At 39.0% G+C, this 18812-nt stretch overlaps 1 protein-coding gene across 4 annotated transcripts in view; it reads left to right on the top strand.

Moving 5' to 3' along the window:
* Window positions 1–18812, top strand: part of adgrl1a (adhesion G protein-coupled receptor L1a) — a 377800-nt gene that overhangs the window by 181851 nt on the left and 177137 nt on the right. The gene's annotated exons all lie outside the window — the stretch shown is intronic.

Below are 18812 nucleotides of genomic sequence, written 5' to 3'. Positions count from 1 at the left end.
GTTTAGGGGGGAGTGTCGGAGGAAGAAAAGTGGAATGGTGTGGGAGTGTCTATTTGGGCACGCGCGAGTTTCAGAGTCAAAATACACACACACACACACACACACACACACACACACACACACACACACACACACACACACACACACACACACACACACACACACACATACAGAAGAAAGTGATGGTGTTTAACCTACATGGACATCTGTAGTCGAATTATTTGCCAAAATATTAAATGTTGGACTTTAACTGCAGTTTGGCTCTTTCATTCAGGGAATTCATTCATGCCCCTCGCCACACACAAGATATTTGATTCGAGGAGCTGCTCTAAGCGTGTATTTTTCATGCAATGTTTGATACCGCACGGCGAATGAGAGAAAAAAAACCTCCGCATTTCCCGGAAACTTAGATGCACACGGCAGGTAGTGTCAGAAAGCCGCACGTGTTATTCCGGTCACTAAATGCGGTAAAAACCCTACACAAGGTTAAAGTTTGGTTGTGGTGCTAACGTATTTATACTCTGTGCAATAGTTTGTTAGATACGAACAAACTGAATAAACAAAGAGCACTGGTCGCTCACTTACCAAATCTGTAGAGACAGGACAATCACCAGCAACTAGAGCCGCATCTTTATGAAGAGAATACTACAAACGAATCCAGATCTCAGCGTTTGCAGATGAGAACAGCTCTCAGGTAAACAATAATCCTCCTTAGACACGTAAGTTATTGTTGTCGCGCGTCGCGTACACTGTAATCCACACGTGACTCTGAGCTCTCACAGAGAGAAAATGAAAACGAAACTTAACTGCAGTAAACTATAAAAGCAACACTTCACGCTTGTTTTGCCAACACAACGTGGCGTCTCTGTCCTGAAAACACGGTGATAGTAATGAATATTAATGAAATTGCGCAATAGAGCGCGCTTATTGGTTTGAACCAAGCCTTACTCATGCATTAATGCATCACACTGTAAGACGTAATAAGACTCACTCTGGCACAGACGCCCAGTCTGCACGCTGGAATACACGCTATTATGTCATGACCGTGACGCAGCTTAAAAAATTAGTTTCAAACCGGAAGTACGAATTTGCTTGTAATAACGCAAAAACAACCAATTTACACTTTTTAGTAAAATATAGGTGTCCTAATAGTGTTTTTAGCAGTGTGGGACACATATACCACTGTCAACAGCTCAAAAAATGTGTTTTGGTGTTTCGTGACCCTTTAAATGTGCCTTTGCGCTAAGATAATAAATAATTGAACAAAAGCCTAAATTAAATCTGTTCATCATGTAAAGTGTTTTGGGTCTCCTCAGAAGACCAAAATAAACAGCTCAATTTGTTCATCTCTTTACAAAGCATTACAAAGCAAAAAATAAATAATAAATAAATAAAAAAAAAAAATCAATAAATAAATAAATATGTTGTATGTTGTAAAACACAACAGTCAACTTTATCAATTGAAATGTGTGTAGTTAACTAAAAATTAACTGATTCTACTCATTTGAAAAGAGTTTTGAACTCAGCGTTGAAAGTAATGAGTTAATTAAATACATACCTGTCAACATTGGGATGTGAAAATAAGGGATATGCCCACTATAATTAGGGATCACATTTTTATACTAGTGTAAATAAATGTGTAGGTAATCTTTAGCATTATTACTGCTTTTTTTTTGACAAAACAAACCTTGAAAATGAGATTCTGACATGCCCCTCCCCAGAAGACATATAATTGAAATAAGTATATATATATATATATATATATATATATATATATATATATATATATATATATATATAAATCAGATTTCAAAACGTTTTATTTTCTTTCTTTTTTTTTCACTCAAGCACATCCAATACTGTACATGAATGTTATGTTTATGTTTTCCCCTCTCAGTTTTCAATGTTTAAATGCCAAAGTTAATAACCACAAACTGCTTATAGGCATGCTAGTGTGGAATGTGTTTTGTTAGGTGCATGTTGTTTAAGTGCATACTGTACATTGAAACAAACACACTTTCTCTAAAATTAATATGCACTGCCCATTGATCCCAGTTGTAAAAGCAACAAATAATTACTTGGGGACCCCCTGATCTAAAGACCTTTGCCTTTCATATAATCCACCTTCTATACCAAATGATCAACTTAAGTAAAATTTGGATTCGCGACAACACATGGCACTTTCTGATCCACTTAAATGTATAGTTCACCCAAAAATGAAAATTTACGCAAACTTGAATCTCTTTCTTCTGTTGAATACAAAAGCAGATATTTTGAAGAATGTGGAAACAGTCATTCAAAGTAAAGTAAAATTCTGGATGCTTTCCAATAGATTTCCAACAATCTTTAAAGTATTTTTCTTTGTGTTCGACAGAGGAAAGAAACTCAAACAGTTTTGCAAGAACTCCAGGATGAGTAATCAATGACCTACTTTTAGTTTCTCATCTCTTCAATCCCCTTACAGTTTATTGTATCCACCCTTTCACAGTCTTCTTTTTATCCTTGCATGCAGCATTGTCTAGTACTCTAACAGCTCAAACACTCTCCAGCATGTCTCATACTTTTTACTTAGTCTAATACTCTGACGCCTTCATGTAACACTCTCACATCTGGCATAAAATCACTTCTCCGTCTCACGCTCGCCCCTTGATCTCACACTCCCGAATTGCAGTGAAATATTCCAGTAGTCAATCTAATGCTCACTCATATGTCAAATATTCCCCCTTGAAGACTTCGTTTATGGCTTTTTCTATTGAGAGACCTTGAGATGTTGAGTGACACAAATGAATGGCGATACGGTGGATGCTTTCTTGCCTTTCTGAGATGTCGGAGGGTAAGCAGTACTGCCGATGGTAGTCGTACCGTTTGATTGATTCGCTGTGAGAGAGGATTTTTTCATTGTGTTTTAGAATGGTGTAATCAGTTGGAAGTCAATATGTGATGTTGCTGGTTACCCTTTGTTATATAGTATGACTGAGGCAGGTTGTGCAACAACAAGGAAAATATAGCATAACAGAGTATAACTAACACGCTGGAGTCGTAATCTAAGTAAACTATACTAACTACTAACTATAAACATCACCAAAGCCAGTACTTGTACAAAAGACAGAACAATTTGTGCAAGATATTGTGCAAAAGAGGCATTTGGGGCAGAAAAAGTAAATACATTTACAAGCAAACATTGTTTTCCTTATTGAGATGAAGTCAAAGGGTAAAAAAGAGTGTTTTTACAGGTGGTTTGTCAATCCCACTCGCCTGTGTGAGGCACATTTAGAAATGCACAACGCTTTTTTTTTTTTTTTTTTTCAGAGATAAAGGTTGCTTTCACACCTGTGAATCGATTCAGTTGTTCCGAAGCAGGGATTAAATTGTTACATTGTTGCCCTTGGTGCGGTTCACTTTCACACGGCAAAGTTTCTAAATGAACCAAAAGACCTAAAACAAGTCATGTGTGAGTAAACTCTACTCACATTGGTCAGAGTTTCATGGATTATTTTGCAGAGCTGTCAGGGTGGGTGGTGGTATGCTGGTGTTTGACAGGGTGCGTGCAACGTGTCTGAAGAGCAAGGAATGATGTGGTGAGGAGGGGTGAGAAGGGTGCACAATGTATTTGAGGACCATAGGGAGATGCATGATTTGCGGGAGATTATCACTCATTTGCGGGCATCCAGCAGTCTATGTGCATTTGCGGGACACTCCCAAAACTTCTAGGAGACTTAGGATGTCTGTTGAATGACCTCCCGCCCTACTGGCATTACCCTACTTATAATTGTCTCTTTATATAGCCGTATTCCAATTACATATCCATAAAATATTTAGATTTAACCAGACTCGTATCGCTTTTTCACTACAATTGATCCTCTTCAGAGTTTGTTTCAATCGAGCCGAGACCTTCTCATTCAAGCAATCTCAGAGCGATTGTTTTGGCGTGGATCCGTGTGGGATTGCTGGTTTCACATACAGTATGCCAAATGAACCGCGTTGGGCAAACAAGACTTTTGAAACAAAAGTCTAGGTGTGAAAGCACCCTAAACTCACTTATTGAATGTTATTGTTGATTCATAATGGTGTGACATAGTGTCAACCAGAACCTAAACCCTATTGATGTATATTTAGCTTGCACAAAACATAACTGGCTGTACATAGTCGGATACTTTCAGGTGGAGGTTGGAGAACGCTGTGTTCTGAAATGTCTTGAATTTAGCCTGACAAATTAACTTTTGTCTAGAATGCAGTGTTAGTCTCATTGTTTTTATAGTTTAAGTAATCTTAAAATCCCTGCCTGCAGGACTGAACACAGATTAGCAAAAATGGCACATTTCAAATCACGTGGCAACCAACGATGCTTTGAAGTTAGATAAAAATGCCAGCTTTTTTTCATTCTTATTATAGTACCTTTTTTTTCAATCAGAACATTGGAAGACAGAAGAGTGTTTTCGGCAACCTTTTTTTTGGCAAGATCCATTATTTCTGCACTTCCATTTGGTGACTAACCGTGACATTATACAACCTCATCCGACTTGTTTAATGCTACTCAACACCATCACGTGGCTTTACAGCACTTTAGTGGGGAGTAGCATTAACATCTCGTCTGAAACACAGCCTGCAGACTCTCAAAGACACAGGCGCAGACACACACTCCTTGTAAACAAATAGCCGAAGCAGCTCCTTCATCTGTGCTTGTAAATGCGCAGATAGGCCGTGAAACAGCATTAGTGCTCTTTAATGGGATAGCGTATGAATCACTCAAGGGTGCATGATGAAGTCTTGACATGGCGGTTTCATTTAGTGCTTGTGTGTTTATTTATCTCTGTCTATGTGTGTGTGTGATTGCAGCAGGCCATCTGACTGTTCCAATCTGTCCTCATCTTACACACACTTAAGTCCTCACTTCATGGCTGCTCTTGTGGAAAACCAAAAAAAAAAAAAAAAAACCTCTAGTCACACACACACACACGTTTTCTCTCTCTTTATCTCTCTTTTTCCTCCTCTTCTCGAGTTCTCATTCAGCTCTGGAGGACCAGCTGTTTTGCTGTATTTTTCTCCGAGCACTTTTCTGCCTGAATGTTTAATGAGAGAGGAATTTGTTTGGGCTGCATGGATGCTGCATTCATTGGCTTTTGAAGCAGCGAGGGCTCAATTCATACATGTGTTGGCTGATTTTAATGCATAAATAAAAGCAAAGCTCTGCTGCTCAATCAGAGCCGGGATACTGTTTGAAGGGGAGTCTTACTGTTTGCTCAATGTGCGTTTTTTCTGTTTTTATTTATCTATTTATTTGGAAGTCTGTGATGTTGATTTTTAGTTGGTTGCCGTTGCTCTAATCCTCACCGCTCTTTCATCTTTCAGCGAATTTGCATTTTGTCATATTTTTGTTTTTCTCATTTCATGAAATACTTTATGTCATTTTGCATCATCTTTAGGGCTGCTACGAATGACTAATGACTATATAATATCCGCAAAGTATTCATAGTGCTTTACACATTTTTTTTTTATGTTACAGCTTTATTCCAAAATGGAGTGAATTAATTTATTTCTTCAACATTCTACAAACAATACCCTAGAATGACCATGTGAAAAAAATGCTTTTGAAATTGTTTTAAATTAAAAAAACAAAAAAACAAACAAACTGAAAAACCACATGTGCATCATTTTTCACAGCCTCTGCTCAATACTTTGTTGATGCACTTCTGGCAGCAATTACTGCCTCAGGTCGTTTTGAATATGATGCCACAAGCTTAACACAACTGTCTTTGGGAATTTTGCCCATTCTTCTTTGCAGTAACTCTCAAGCTCTATCAGGTTGGATGGTAAGCAAGGGTGTGCAGTCATTTTCAAATCTCTCCAGAGATGTTCAATAGGATTTAAGTGTGGGCTCTGGCTGGGCCCCTCAAAGACACTCAAACTCACCAATTTGTTGTGAAGCCACTCTATGATAGCTTGGCGGTGTGCTTTGGGTCATTGTTCTGCCGGAAGATGAACCGTTGCCCCAGTCTGAGGTCAAAAGCACTCTGAAGCAGGTTTTCATTCAGGCTGTCTCTGTACATTGCTGCATTCATCTTCCCTCTATCCTGACTAGTCTTCCAGTTCCTACTGCTGAAAAACATAACCACAGCTTGATGCTGCCACCACCATGCTTTACTGTAGGAACGGTATTAGCCTGGTGATGAGTGGTGCCTGGTTTTCTCCAAACGTAACGCCTGGCATTCACTTCGAAGAGTTTAACTTAGTCTCATCAGAGAAAATAATGTTGTTTCCTATTGTCTGGGAGTCCTTGAAATGCCTTTTGGCAAATTCCAGATGGGAAGTGTCTGGCCACTCTACCATACAGGCCTGATTGGTGGATTGCTGCACAGATGGTTGTCCTTCTGTATGGTTTTCCTCTCTCCACAGAAGAATGCTGGAGCTCATACAGAGTGACCATCAGATTATTGATCACCTCCCTGACAAAGGCTCTTTTAGCTTAGATGGCAGTCAGCTCTAGGAAGAGTCCTGTTGGTTCCAAACGTCTTCCACTTGTGGATGATAGTGACTACTGTGCTCCTTAGAACTTTCAGAGCAGCAGACATTTTTTTCTGTAACTTTCCCCAGCCTTGTGTCTCGAAAGAATCTTGTCTCGGAGGTCTACAGAAAAGTCTTTGTTCTTGGTTTGTGCTTTGACATGCACTGTAGAGTATTGGCCCCAATGATGACCCTTGGGGAACACCGGGTTCATTGTATTATATGTCTAGATTTGTGAACTTGTGTACCAAATGGTTATTAATAATGTACCATGGAAAAAGAGCAGATCTAAAACAAACTCATTACAAAATATTGCAACACATCTGAGCCATCGTGCAGCCAAAGTAAACATTCCTAACAATAATAAAATAAAATAATACAAACGTTCTTTGAATTTAAAAGGAAATTCTGTATATACACGTTTATTTGATCTTCATGCTGCTTGTCACACAATAACATTTCTTTAAAATAGGCAAGAATATAAATAAAGTAGGCTACATCATGTCTGAACATTAACAAATGCAGGCACAGATAAACCTAACAGTTCCAGTGGTTCTCAATTCCAGTCCTTGAACCCCAGCACTTGACTGTTTTGTCTGTTTCTCTTATTTAACACAGGGTTCCGTTTGTTGCTCCCTCAGCACAGGAAATCTATTCTTCACCTCTGATTGTTCAGGGATTTGCACTACACTACATATTGTGGTGTCTTCACACAGACAAAACTGACTTTAAATGTGTTAAGTAATATACACCTGTAAATAAATGTGATATAAATTCACTTACAGCACACTAAATTGAAGTTTGATTGAAAGGTATGTGCACTCCTGAGTCCACTTCAAGGGGGAACTTGATGTCAAATTATAACAAATGTCTATAGTGATAAAAGAAGCATACAACATGTGGAGAGCGATGGATGACTTGAAAAGACAGCACACCAACAACTTATCTTAGAATCCCAAATAACTGCCAACAAAGACTGAGCACAACAAGTAGACTAAAATACATGCAGTATCTCATGGTAGTAAAATAGTTTACAATGACAATTGGATTAAAAATATTGAGGTTGACATATTATTAGCGTCAACTCAGACGTCTAAATCAACAAATCGCAGCAACCCAAATCATTTGGTTTTGTTTTCATTTGTTTTATCTTTTTGTCATGTTTCATCTCTCTTCTCAATTGTTGGCATTCTCTTTTCTTTTTAACTAATCCATCATATTTTACACCCTCTCATTTCTCATTCCTGTATTAATAATTCTGTCCTCTCCTTTGCTCTTCCCTTCCCTTCTCTTCTCTTCTCTTCTCTTCTCTTCTCTTCTCTTCTCTTCTCTTCTCTTCTCTTCTCTTATCTTCTCTCATTTCTGTATTTATATGTTGCCTCTCATCTCATTTTTGTCCTCTCTTTTCCATGTATTTCCGTTTAGCCTGTCACCTCTTCTCTCATCTCTGTATTGACATGTTGCATTTCTTCTCATCTCGACTCATCTCTAGCACCTGTATAGTAACGCCATATTGTCTCATCTCATCGGATCTCTCATTCCTGTATTTATATTCATCTTCTCTATTATTCCTTAACTTATATTTTGCCTTATATTTTCTTTATATTTTGTGCGTCTCATCTTGTTTTGACCTCATCGTTTTTCCTCTCCCATACCTGTATGTATATTTTGTCTCTTATCTCATCTCGTTTCATATCCTTTCTTATTCCTGTATTTATATTTTGCCTCTCATCTAGTCTCATTTCATCTCATCTTCTCTTTCATTCCTGGATTTATATTTTGCCTCTCCCTCTCATCTCGCCACACCTTGTCTCTTCTCTCTCATATCTGTATTTATATTTTGTCTTTTGTGTGGATGGTCAATTATGATATACTGAAATGAAAAAGAGACTGCTAGCAAACATCGAGTTGCATGTATTTTTAATGATTTTGGACCGTCAGAATGTCATTGTATTGATGTAAATATACATATATTTGTTTCCTGTCAAATTAGATTTTTGAAGGTAAGGGTAAATATTTATTGTGCAGTTGGTTATGTGTGTTGAGGTGAATGTAAGATTTTTTTAATCATCGAGTGATTATCAAATGTATACTTTAATGTTATCTGTCGGATTTTCATTGGATTGATGTTTACTTGGTAAATGTGGTTAATCATGGAATAATTAAATGAAAAGGAGAGTCACCGTCTAAGTAATGACGCATTGTGATTGACTGGTGTAAGGAAACCATACTTTTGCATGTGAGCCAAGCCAAAACTGATTGTGTGGGCCAGAGAAACTTTGCTATGTGGGTTCTCTCAGCTAAGAACAGGAAACTGAGGCTATAATTTGCAAAGGCTCACCAAATTTATTCAATAGAAGATTGGAAAAACATTGCCTGTTCTAAATTTCGATTTCTGCTGTGACATTTGGATGGTAGCATCAGAATTTGGCATGAACAATATGAAAGCATGGATGAAAGCATGGTTCAGGCTGCAGGTGGAGGTGTAATGGTGTATTTTCTTGGCACACTTTGGACCCATTAATACCAACTGAGCATCATGTCAGTGCCACAGCCAACCTGAGTATTGTTGCTGACCATGTCCATCCCACACTGAGGAAGGCATTGTGCCGAAATGTTTGTATTTAAATTACCCGAAGAATGTAAAAAAAATAATAATAAAAACAGTACGAACCAATTAGTTGATGAGTGAGAATCATTACCTTTTTAAATATCAGCATTGATTCATCTGGTCTCCTCTCCTTATTCCTGCATTTATATGTTGCCTCTCACCTCATCTCTTTATGTTTTCCCTCTCATCTTGCCTCACCTCATCTTTTCCTCTCTCATACCAGTGTATTCCCTTCCCATACCTGAGAAGTTAGCTCACTTTGAACCACAACCCAACGTCTAATTTCAATCTAATAAATATAAATATCTGAAAAATATAAAAAGGTCACACAGATTAGTCTCTTTTTGCAGTTTAAGGAGCAGACCGTAGACACGAGTAAATACAAAAGTTCATTAACAAAAATTCTTTAAAAAGACAAACACTAAAATAGGTCCTAAAGGGCCGTCAGCTCTGGAGAGCCTCACAAAAAGCACTGAAAGTCTTTAACATTCAACCCACACATAGAAAATGCTCAATATCATACTCTCAAATCAATGTTCTTAAATTAAGGCATTAACTCACAGGACCGGGGCTAGGAGTGATCAACCATGAAAGTTATCCACCATACACTTTTGCAGTATATCAAAAAAATAAATAAAATAAAGTGTTCCACAGCACACATTGGCACAGAAGCACTACCACCACCACCAAAAAAGATCCTTCACCTGTGGGCCCCCAGCTCCTGCAAGTAAAAGAATAGAACAAAAGCCACCAATGGGAAACGGGCTTCACTTTCAAACCAGTTAATTTTACACAAAGCACAGACACAGAAGTCAGTCATTCAGAGCTCAATACAGATTGATAAAGAGGGCCTCTTAAAATGGATTCATTAAATAGAGTCACAGAAAAGTAACATTCACAAAATACACTGTAGTGCAAATAAAACGTGGACACAATTTCACCACATCAATGACAAATCGCTCAAAGTTGACAGCTCCAGGGGCCTCATGTATCAACGCTGCGTACGCACAAAAACTTTGCGTACGCCAGGTTTCACGCTCAGAATCGCTCACGTTTGGATTTACTAACAATGAACTGAACGTGGGAATGTGCGCAGGTTCACGGCAGCTTTCTGGCAGGCGTACGCACATTTTTTGTGCGTGTGTGTTTTATTTCCATTGGCGACTCCTAGAGGCAGTTGTGTTAAATTCTTCTCTACAAAGTGTCTGATCCTTGCAATGGCAGCTGTATGAGACGGGTTCATCTAGTAGGTATGTAAGATTTCCATACCATACAGTTGAGCAGCTAAACATTAAAGCACAATTTGCAGCAGTCGCCTGTTTTCCCAATGTAATCTGAGCTATCTACTGCACACACATTGCTATAAAGACACTATCTGAAGATGAATTTGCATGCGTGAATCAGAAACATTTCCATTCAATAAATGTGCAAATAAAATATGATGCACAAACTTATTGATGATTCCTACTTGTCTTTCTCGTGATAAATAGTGGCCAAAATCTGATTTGTAGCGGGAAAAAAAAGAAGAATGAGTTAATCTGACACTGGATTCGAACCGAGTTTACGCTCGAACGTGTCAATTCATGAACACATGCATCGTATGAGCTGCGCCACTGAGACTACTAAGGGTAGTGCAACATTTTATAGATATAAACCACACTATTTCTTTCTTAAATGCACTCAGTGCGATGTTCAGACCCAACTGTGTTGACCGTATCAGCTAAACTCTCCCACTCTATTTTTCTCTTTTGTTGTTAATTCCGGAGAACAAACTTGCAAATAACACCGCTTTTCTCCGGTCTACCTCCGAAAGCAGCACCTCCAATTCACATTCTGTTCAAAGTTTCTCTTTTTGCTTGATTTTGCCGTTGCATTTTCGTTGGGTTTTTCCATTAGCATAGTCATTAGCATATTCATACAGGGGAGGAGGCAGGGAGGGGTTTTGTGCTCGTGCATGTTGCGCTCAGTTTCACGTTCATTCGGATGTACAAAAGAATATGCGTGAGATTCGGCGTACGCAGTGTTTCATACATCTGAATTTTTTTCTGCGTACGCACATTTACAGCTTTGTGCGTACGCAATATTTTAGTAAGATTTCCACGCAAGTCTTCGTACATGAGGCCCCAGGTCTTCCAATGCAACTGGACCTTCCAGTCACTTTAAAATTCAATAAAAAGGGGTTTAGAAAGTTCAGTTAGCACTCACACAGTAGCATCGCTCAAAGTAGCATCGTTTAGAAAGTAGCATTAAATGCTTCTGGATAGTAGCATGAACCGCAGCGACAGAAATGTGGGCACATTTACGATCCAAGCAAGAAGGAGAATCCTATAACAAACAAACACACATCCACACACGAATAAAAATCATTGCATTGGTTAACACTTCCACTTACAACCGCATGCAAAACACTTACCTAACATGAATGAGGTGTTCTTATATCAAATTCACCAATCGATATAAAGTCTCCAACTGCACTAAAACTGACAGTGGGGCAGTCAGTCGTGCAATCAGTCTAAACAAATGCAACAACACAGGGTCAGCATTCACCCCCCCCCCCAGCCACTGAACAATTAGCAAACCGCTATGCTAACTGCATCTTACCTGAAAGCCATTGCCGGCACCCACCCACACAGGAAGTGGAATTCAGAAAATGCCTCACGACAGGCTACAGCTCTCAGCACTAAATAGGGGAGTTCTCTGCATTGATTGGTCATTGCAGAAGTCAATCATCATGACATACGTCTTGCCCAAGTGTGCCGCAAGCCTACGTTTGAGTGAAGGTTTCGGCCGTTAGATCGCCCCCTGGGGGCTGGCTGCAGTACAAGTCATAAAGCCCGCCTCCTCCGTGTTAATGAAGGAGACTTGAGCCCAAATAAAAAAAAATATTACACTTGCAATAAAATGTCCCGAAAGATAGTTCTGGTCGATTAAGGCACTGGTTATTGTGCTGAAATAGGTGCAGATCTTCATTTTTGTAAACAGTTTGTTTTTAGCAGTAATTTAATGCTGGGCGTGTCATCGTGATTGACAGCTGTGATTGACAGTTTCTCAAAGCAGCGCGTCTGAGCTTCGGCAGGAGGCTGAAGTGTTATTAATCGATTTCTGTGTTATTTTACCATGACAAAATGAGGTCAGCAGTAAACTATAGTTTCTGACATACATGATCCTGGTGGAACACTGTTTATTCGCTAAGTTCAGGGCTTTTTTCGGGCTTTATTAGTTTGCTGATACACGCCTAGCCACCCAGATAGCAAAACACAGTTCCGGCTAGATTCTCGCCTGCCGGAGACTTATCTCTTAGAGCTCAGACTGACTAACGTTACCTCTGCTGGACCTACTCCGGATGCCTGGACTCACTGCCCGATTCCAGTCCGAGTCAATCGAGCCAGATGCGGCGGCCGAGCGAGCAGGCGCTGCCGCATACGAGCCGGAATCAGCCCGCGACGCCGCGAGTAAGTTATGCGCTGCGGCCTGGAGCTGGCGCAATTGAATATATAAAACCCTCATATTTGTTAACGTTATTACATCCATTTGTGTTGATATGACAGCAAACGCATGCTGAGAAGTTCGGGGGGCGTAGTTGATTTTACATAAAGCGTTTGATTGGAAGCTCGACTCTGCTCATTTTCGCGGCTCCTCCTCTGGCTCCATCAGACAATCCTTCTGCGCATGTCTGGCTCCAATTTCAGCAGTCTTTTGCGACAGTTTGTGCCCGTCAAGCAGGCGTTTTGCCCTCAAGGCGTTCAATGGGAAAAAGGGCTGTCGCGTCGTCCATATTTTTTACAGTCATTGGTCTTGCCCCATATCACACCTGCATTTATATGTTGCCTCTCCTCTCATCACATCTCATTTCCTCTTTTCTTCCTGTATTTATATGTTGCCTGTCATTTAATCTCTTCTTGTATCATTCTGTTTCATCTCATTTGACCTCATCTTTAATGTGTAATTATATTATGTTTCCAATCTCGTCTCATCTCCTCTTCTCTCCTTGTTCCTGTATTTTTTGCGTTTTATCTCCTCATTCCTGTATTTTGTATTTATATCTCGTTTTTTCTCACCTTCTCTCAGTTCATCTCCTCTCCTATCAACTCTTTTCTGCTTTTATAACTTGTTTCTCCTCTCTTCTCCTCATGGCTCTCAGTGTACCATGGTCTAGTACCATGTTCTTCAAAGCGTGAGCTGAGAGCAGTAGATCACAGACAGGTCTGTGCAAGTGAAAGGTTAATGGATGGCCTTTGAATATATATTGGGAGTGTGGGAGGAGGGGGAGCCAGCAAGAGTGGCGGCGATGTGTTCTTTCAAATGCAGCCTTTGAAGATGCTCCTCTCTCCTGTCTGTGTGTTTTTTCAGCGTGTGTGTCTCCACTGATGAGAGACAGGGGCTGTGTCTGAAGCCCTGCATTATCTGCTGTCTGGTTTGGTCTGCACATTTTCCTTTATTCATTTTTGTGTCTCTGCGTGTGTGCGCTGTGGGATGGGCATTATGGAGACGTCTAGTTTTCACACCAATGTGTGACTGTGTCATCACTTTGTTCTGGGATGTTGCATTTACACGTGTGCTCGGGTCACTGAGTACATGTGTTAGTGTTCTCTACCGCCACTGAAAAATGATCACCAGTACCCAAAGACAAGCGTACAGAGAGACTGGGATGAGGTAGAAAGCATATACACAAAAAAGATAGAAAATAAGACATAAAAGAGACCAACAATTAGGACATAACAGAAAAGCCTCAAAACTCAAAGCATGGCGATTTGGGAATGAAGTAAACAAGATACAATTGTGTTGTGAAAATATGGGAACATGGACCACAAAACTAGTCTAACAATGCACCTGTATATTTCTTGCAATAGCCAAATAATAAATAAAATTAGTTTTTCTTTCATGCCAAACATCATTAGAATATAAAGTAAAAATCATGTTTCATAAATACACTATCCGGCCACTTACTTGCAAATTTCTAATCAGCCAATCACACAGCATGAACTCAATGCATGTAGACATGGTCAAGACAATCTTCCCCAGTTCAAACTGAGCATCAGAATGGGATAGAATTGTAATTTAAGTGACTTTGAATGTGACATGGTTGTTGATGCCAGACAGGCTGGTCTAAATATTTGAGAAATTACTGATCTACTGGGATTTTCACGCACAACCATAGCTAGGGTTTACAAAGAATGGTCCAGCAAAGAAAAAAAAATCCAGTGTGTGGCAGTTCTGTGGGTGCAAATGCTTTGTTTATGCCAGATGTCAGAGAAGAATTGCCAGATTGGCTCAATCTGATAGAAAAGCAACAGTAACTCAAATAACCACTTGTTACAATCGGGATATGCAGAAGAGCATTTCTAAATGCACAACATGTCCAACATTGAGGCTAGAGCAGCAGAAGACCACACTGGGTGTCATTTCCCAAGTAGCAAATAATTCTGGCCAAAATTTGGCATAAAGCTGGCACAGGTGGCATTCGTCCAGCACTGGCAAACAGCATATGGGCCACTTATTGGCCCAAGTTTGGCAGAGGTGGTGCTGTCTTTAAGGCAGCAGACAAGACTTGGGCCAGATTTCAAAAGTAGTATTTGGACTATATGTAAAATAAATAAATAAATAAATAAATAAATAAATAAATAAATAAATAAATAAATAAATAAATAAATAAATGTGGGCCACGTACGTTTGACGTATAATGACTTTGGTAGGTTTAAATCGCTTTGAGAAAAATTACGCCAAAAGCAAAATGCTTCATTGGTTTATCAAATTAATTACAGTTGTGATATTTGGCCCAGTTATGGATTGTTAACTTGGCTGAGACTTGGCCCAGTTATGGTTCATGTTTGGCCCTTCTATGGAAGCCAGACTTGGTCCAATCATGTACCGTACTTTTGCATGTGGGCCAAGCAAAAACTGATTGTGTGGGCCAGATCTGGGCCAGAGAAATTTTGCTATGTGGGTTCTCTCAGCCAAGAACAGGAAACTGAGGCTACAATTTGCACAGGCGCACCAAAATTATTCAATAGATGATTGGAAAAACATTGCCTGTTCTAAGTTTTGATTTCTGTTGTGACATGTGGATGGTAGTGTCAGAATTTGGCGTGAACAATATGAAAGCATAGATTAAAGCACGGTTTAGGTGTAATGGTGTAGGGGATATTTTCTTGGCACACGTTGGACCCATTAATACCAACTGAGCATCATGTCAGTGCCACAGCCTACCTAAGTGCTGTTGCTGACCATGTCCATCCCTTTATGACAACACTTTACCTATCTTCTGATGGCTACTTCCAGCAAGATAACGCACCATGTCATAAAGTTCAAATCATCGCAGACTGGTGTCTTGAACATGACATTTAGTTCACTGTACTTAAATGGCCTCCACAGTCACCAGAACTCAATCTAATAGAGCACCTTTGGGACGTTGTGGAACTGGAGATTCGCATCATGGATGTGCATCCAACAATTCAATTTTGTCTACTTTATTTTGGGGATTTTTGGATTGTACGGGTTTGCACTGTAAATAAACGCACCTTTGCACCATAGTGCTACGTCAGCTGAGTCATCGTTTATTTTTGTCTTGTTTCACACATACCCTAACAATGCCTCTGTGTGACACAATCAAAAATAATGGTATCCGAGCTGTCACTGGGGTGATACCTTACACATATTGGTACCTCAAAAGTATACGTTAGTACCTAAAAAATTTAAGAGGACCACTTTTGTACTTTTAAACGTTCATGAAACCCTCGAGTACTGTTTTGAGATTTTAACAGATTTGTGTGTTGAGAATCAGTTAAGATAATGTTAGCACCTGTTAGCTTTAATTGTGAGAAAGAAAAAAAAAAACAGAATAATTTAGCTTTTGTCAGCTAGTGTCATCTTCCAGGTTTAAAATGATTTTGGGGCGGAATCAAAATCGGTGACATATCGCAAAAACCGCAAGTGCAAGATGACGCATTGGTTTCTTATAATTATTCATAACAGAGTTTTCTTATCCTATGAGAATAGCTGTTTTTTTAATTTTTCATGACTGTGCATGCTTTCCGAAGACAAGACAGACCTGCCAGTGCCAAGCTGTGAGACCATGTGGTCATGACAGGGTGAGACTGCGTCCACGGACCCACGCCTCACAGTATTTAGCCGTTCAAGAAGGGTTGTTTGTGTTTGTTTCCATGATCCACATGGTTTGTTGCATGTTTTTCCCCGCAATCCTGTCAGGCCCGATACAGCTAAGTGTTTGTGTGCAGCAAGCATTTTTTTCGAGAGAGCAGTACGAGAATTGGAGAATGGCAGACTTTGTCCTTTATCAGTGGAATTCGTTCACATTTAGACACATCGCCATGCTGCTGTGTTCGCCTAAATCCTCCAGATTACCAGCAGGGCTAATGGTTGAAATAGGGAAATAGGCAGGGCAAGAGACCTGCTGCACTAAGTCTGCATTCAGACCCAGGGATTAAGGGAGAAGTCCTCATGTTTATATGAACACAATAAGCGTTATAATTATATAAATTGTGGTTGTGTGTATGTGAAATTACAAATGACAAATGTAGAAGGGCATTAAATTACTGTTTATTTCTTTGCGTTTTAACTTTGTAAACTATAAAAGCATGCGTCTCAAGATTTGTGTCTTATTTTGTGAGCCCACTGAAAGCAGTTGTTCGGTCCCTTCCTTCTCCCCTGCTCTGCTGGCCAAGCCCACTCCTGCCTCTGCTTGTAATATGGACCTTTAAGGTACAAATTTGTACCTTTTGAAAACCTTCTTACTGTGTGGTGACCATGTTAACCATTAGAGATCCATATAGTTATTTTATGTAATATATTCTATTCTATGTTGTTGGCGATTGCTACTGAATTTATTTATTTACTGTAACCCTGTTATTTTTGGACAGTTTGCTTTTAAGTAAATTACAGTAGTTATGATGTGCATAGGATATTTCATCAATGTCACTGAAGCTTGAAAGACTCCTGAAACATAAAAGCATAAAAGCATTTCTTCTTTGTATTACTGTATGTTGTGTCACACTTGTGCACAGAAATATAATGCTGGAGTTCATTCTGCATCAAAGAAACCCTGCAATCCGAACGTTCTCAAGGGACGGAATAATTTCAGTGGGTCAAGATTTGTGAAAGCAACATGACTTTTATGTAGAGTAGTCATATTTAGGCACATTAAAATGACTGCTTACTTATTCTGTACTCAATTGTTGATACAAATGGTTGCCAGAGGCACCAATTTGATTGAACATAGCAACTTTTTTTTCAAAGTGAAGTGTAGATCTTGATTAATCCTCTGAAAATGTTTAATAATAAATGTTCTGAAAGCGTCTCCCGAATGTCCTTCAGACGGCATAAAGAGAATGGAGATTTTACAAAAAATGACATCCAGATGAAAGCACGAGTGTCAGATTAACGTTGTGACATTGTGCGTATGCTCTCAGGGTGAGAGAGTGGAGGAACAGCCGAACTGTCTTACTTTATTTCTCCTTGACTTGCGCACTCTATTCTCCCCTCTTGGCCTATTTGCTCCCTCCCTCTCCGTCTTTTTTTGATTAGGGAAGGCAGTATTGAGTTTCCATTTATATCCGTTTATAATGCGGCTGCCATTAGCTTATGACAGGCTGGACTAACCCGAAGTCTCTGGTGGCATTATGCCGCTAGTTTTATCCTTTGCCCTATGAAGTAGTTTTATTACCTCTACGCAAATGAAATCACAAGGGGTCGGAGACCGTAGCGTGGCCTGAATTGATGGCTGTATTTCAGAATATGGGGGCAGAGAAACACTAGGACACCAGTGTTTAGATTCAAGGTGAGACTTTGATAGGGGCCAATTAAGTTTCAAATAGCTGGAAATAGCTGAAAAAGAGGTGTCCAGATTCAAAGCAATGTAATTTTGTCAATTAACCAAATTGTGGGTAATTTAAAAAAATATCCAAAAATAAAATAAATAATAGATATTTATTTTTTTGTAATGGTAATAGATGCTAAAATGACAAAAAAATCATTAATTTTCCTTCGGCTTAGTCCCTTATTTATAAAGGGGTTGAACTTGCGGAATAAATCACAAACTATTTCTGTATATGGGAAATTTTGCAGAAAACCAGAGCACCCTGAGGAAACTTGAATGCAAACACGGGAAAAACAGCTCAGAAATGCCAATTCATTCATTCATTCATTCATTCATTCATTCATTCATTCATTAATCCATGCATTCATCTGTCTGTCCTTTCATTCATTCGTTCACTCGTTCATTCATTCATTCATTCATTCATTCATTCATTCATTCAATAAACCTTTCATTCGTTAATTCATTCAGTATTCAATTAATTCATTCACACAATCATTCATTCATCTATCCATCTGTTCATTCATTCATTCATTCATTCATTCATTCATTCATTCATTCATTCATTCATTTAATGATTCATTAATTATTTAATTCATTCATTCATTCATTCATTCATCTATTCAATCATTAATTTATATATTTATTCAATAAAAATATATCTATCCGTCCCTCCATCCCTCCATCCATCCATCCATTCATTCATTCATTCATTTATCCATTCATTCATTCATTCATTCATTCATTCATTCATTCATTCATTCATTCATTCATTCATTCATTTATTCATTCATTTATTCATTCATTCAATAATCCATTCATTTATTCATACATCTATTCATTCATTCTCTTATCTATTCATCTAATATT

This window comes from Danio rerio, chromosome 3, assembly GCF_049306965.1.
Source record: "Danio rerio strain Tuebingen ecotype United States chromosome 3, GRCz12tu, whole genome shotgun sequence".
NCBI lineage: Eukaryota > Metazoa > Chordata > Actinopteri > Cypriniformes > Danionidae > Danio > Danio rerio.
This window is presented reverse-complemented; position numbering and strand designations above follow the sequence as displayed.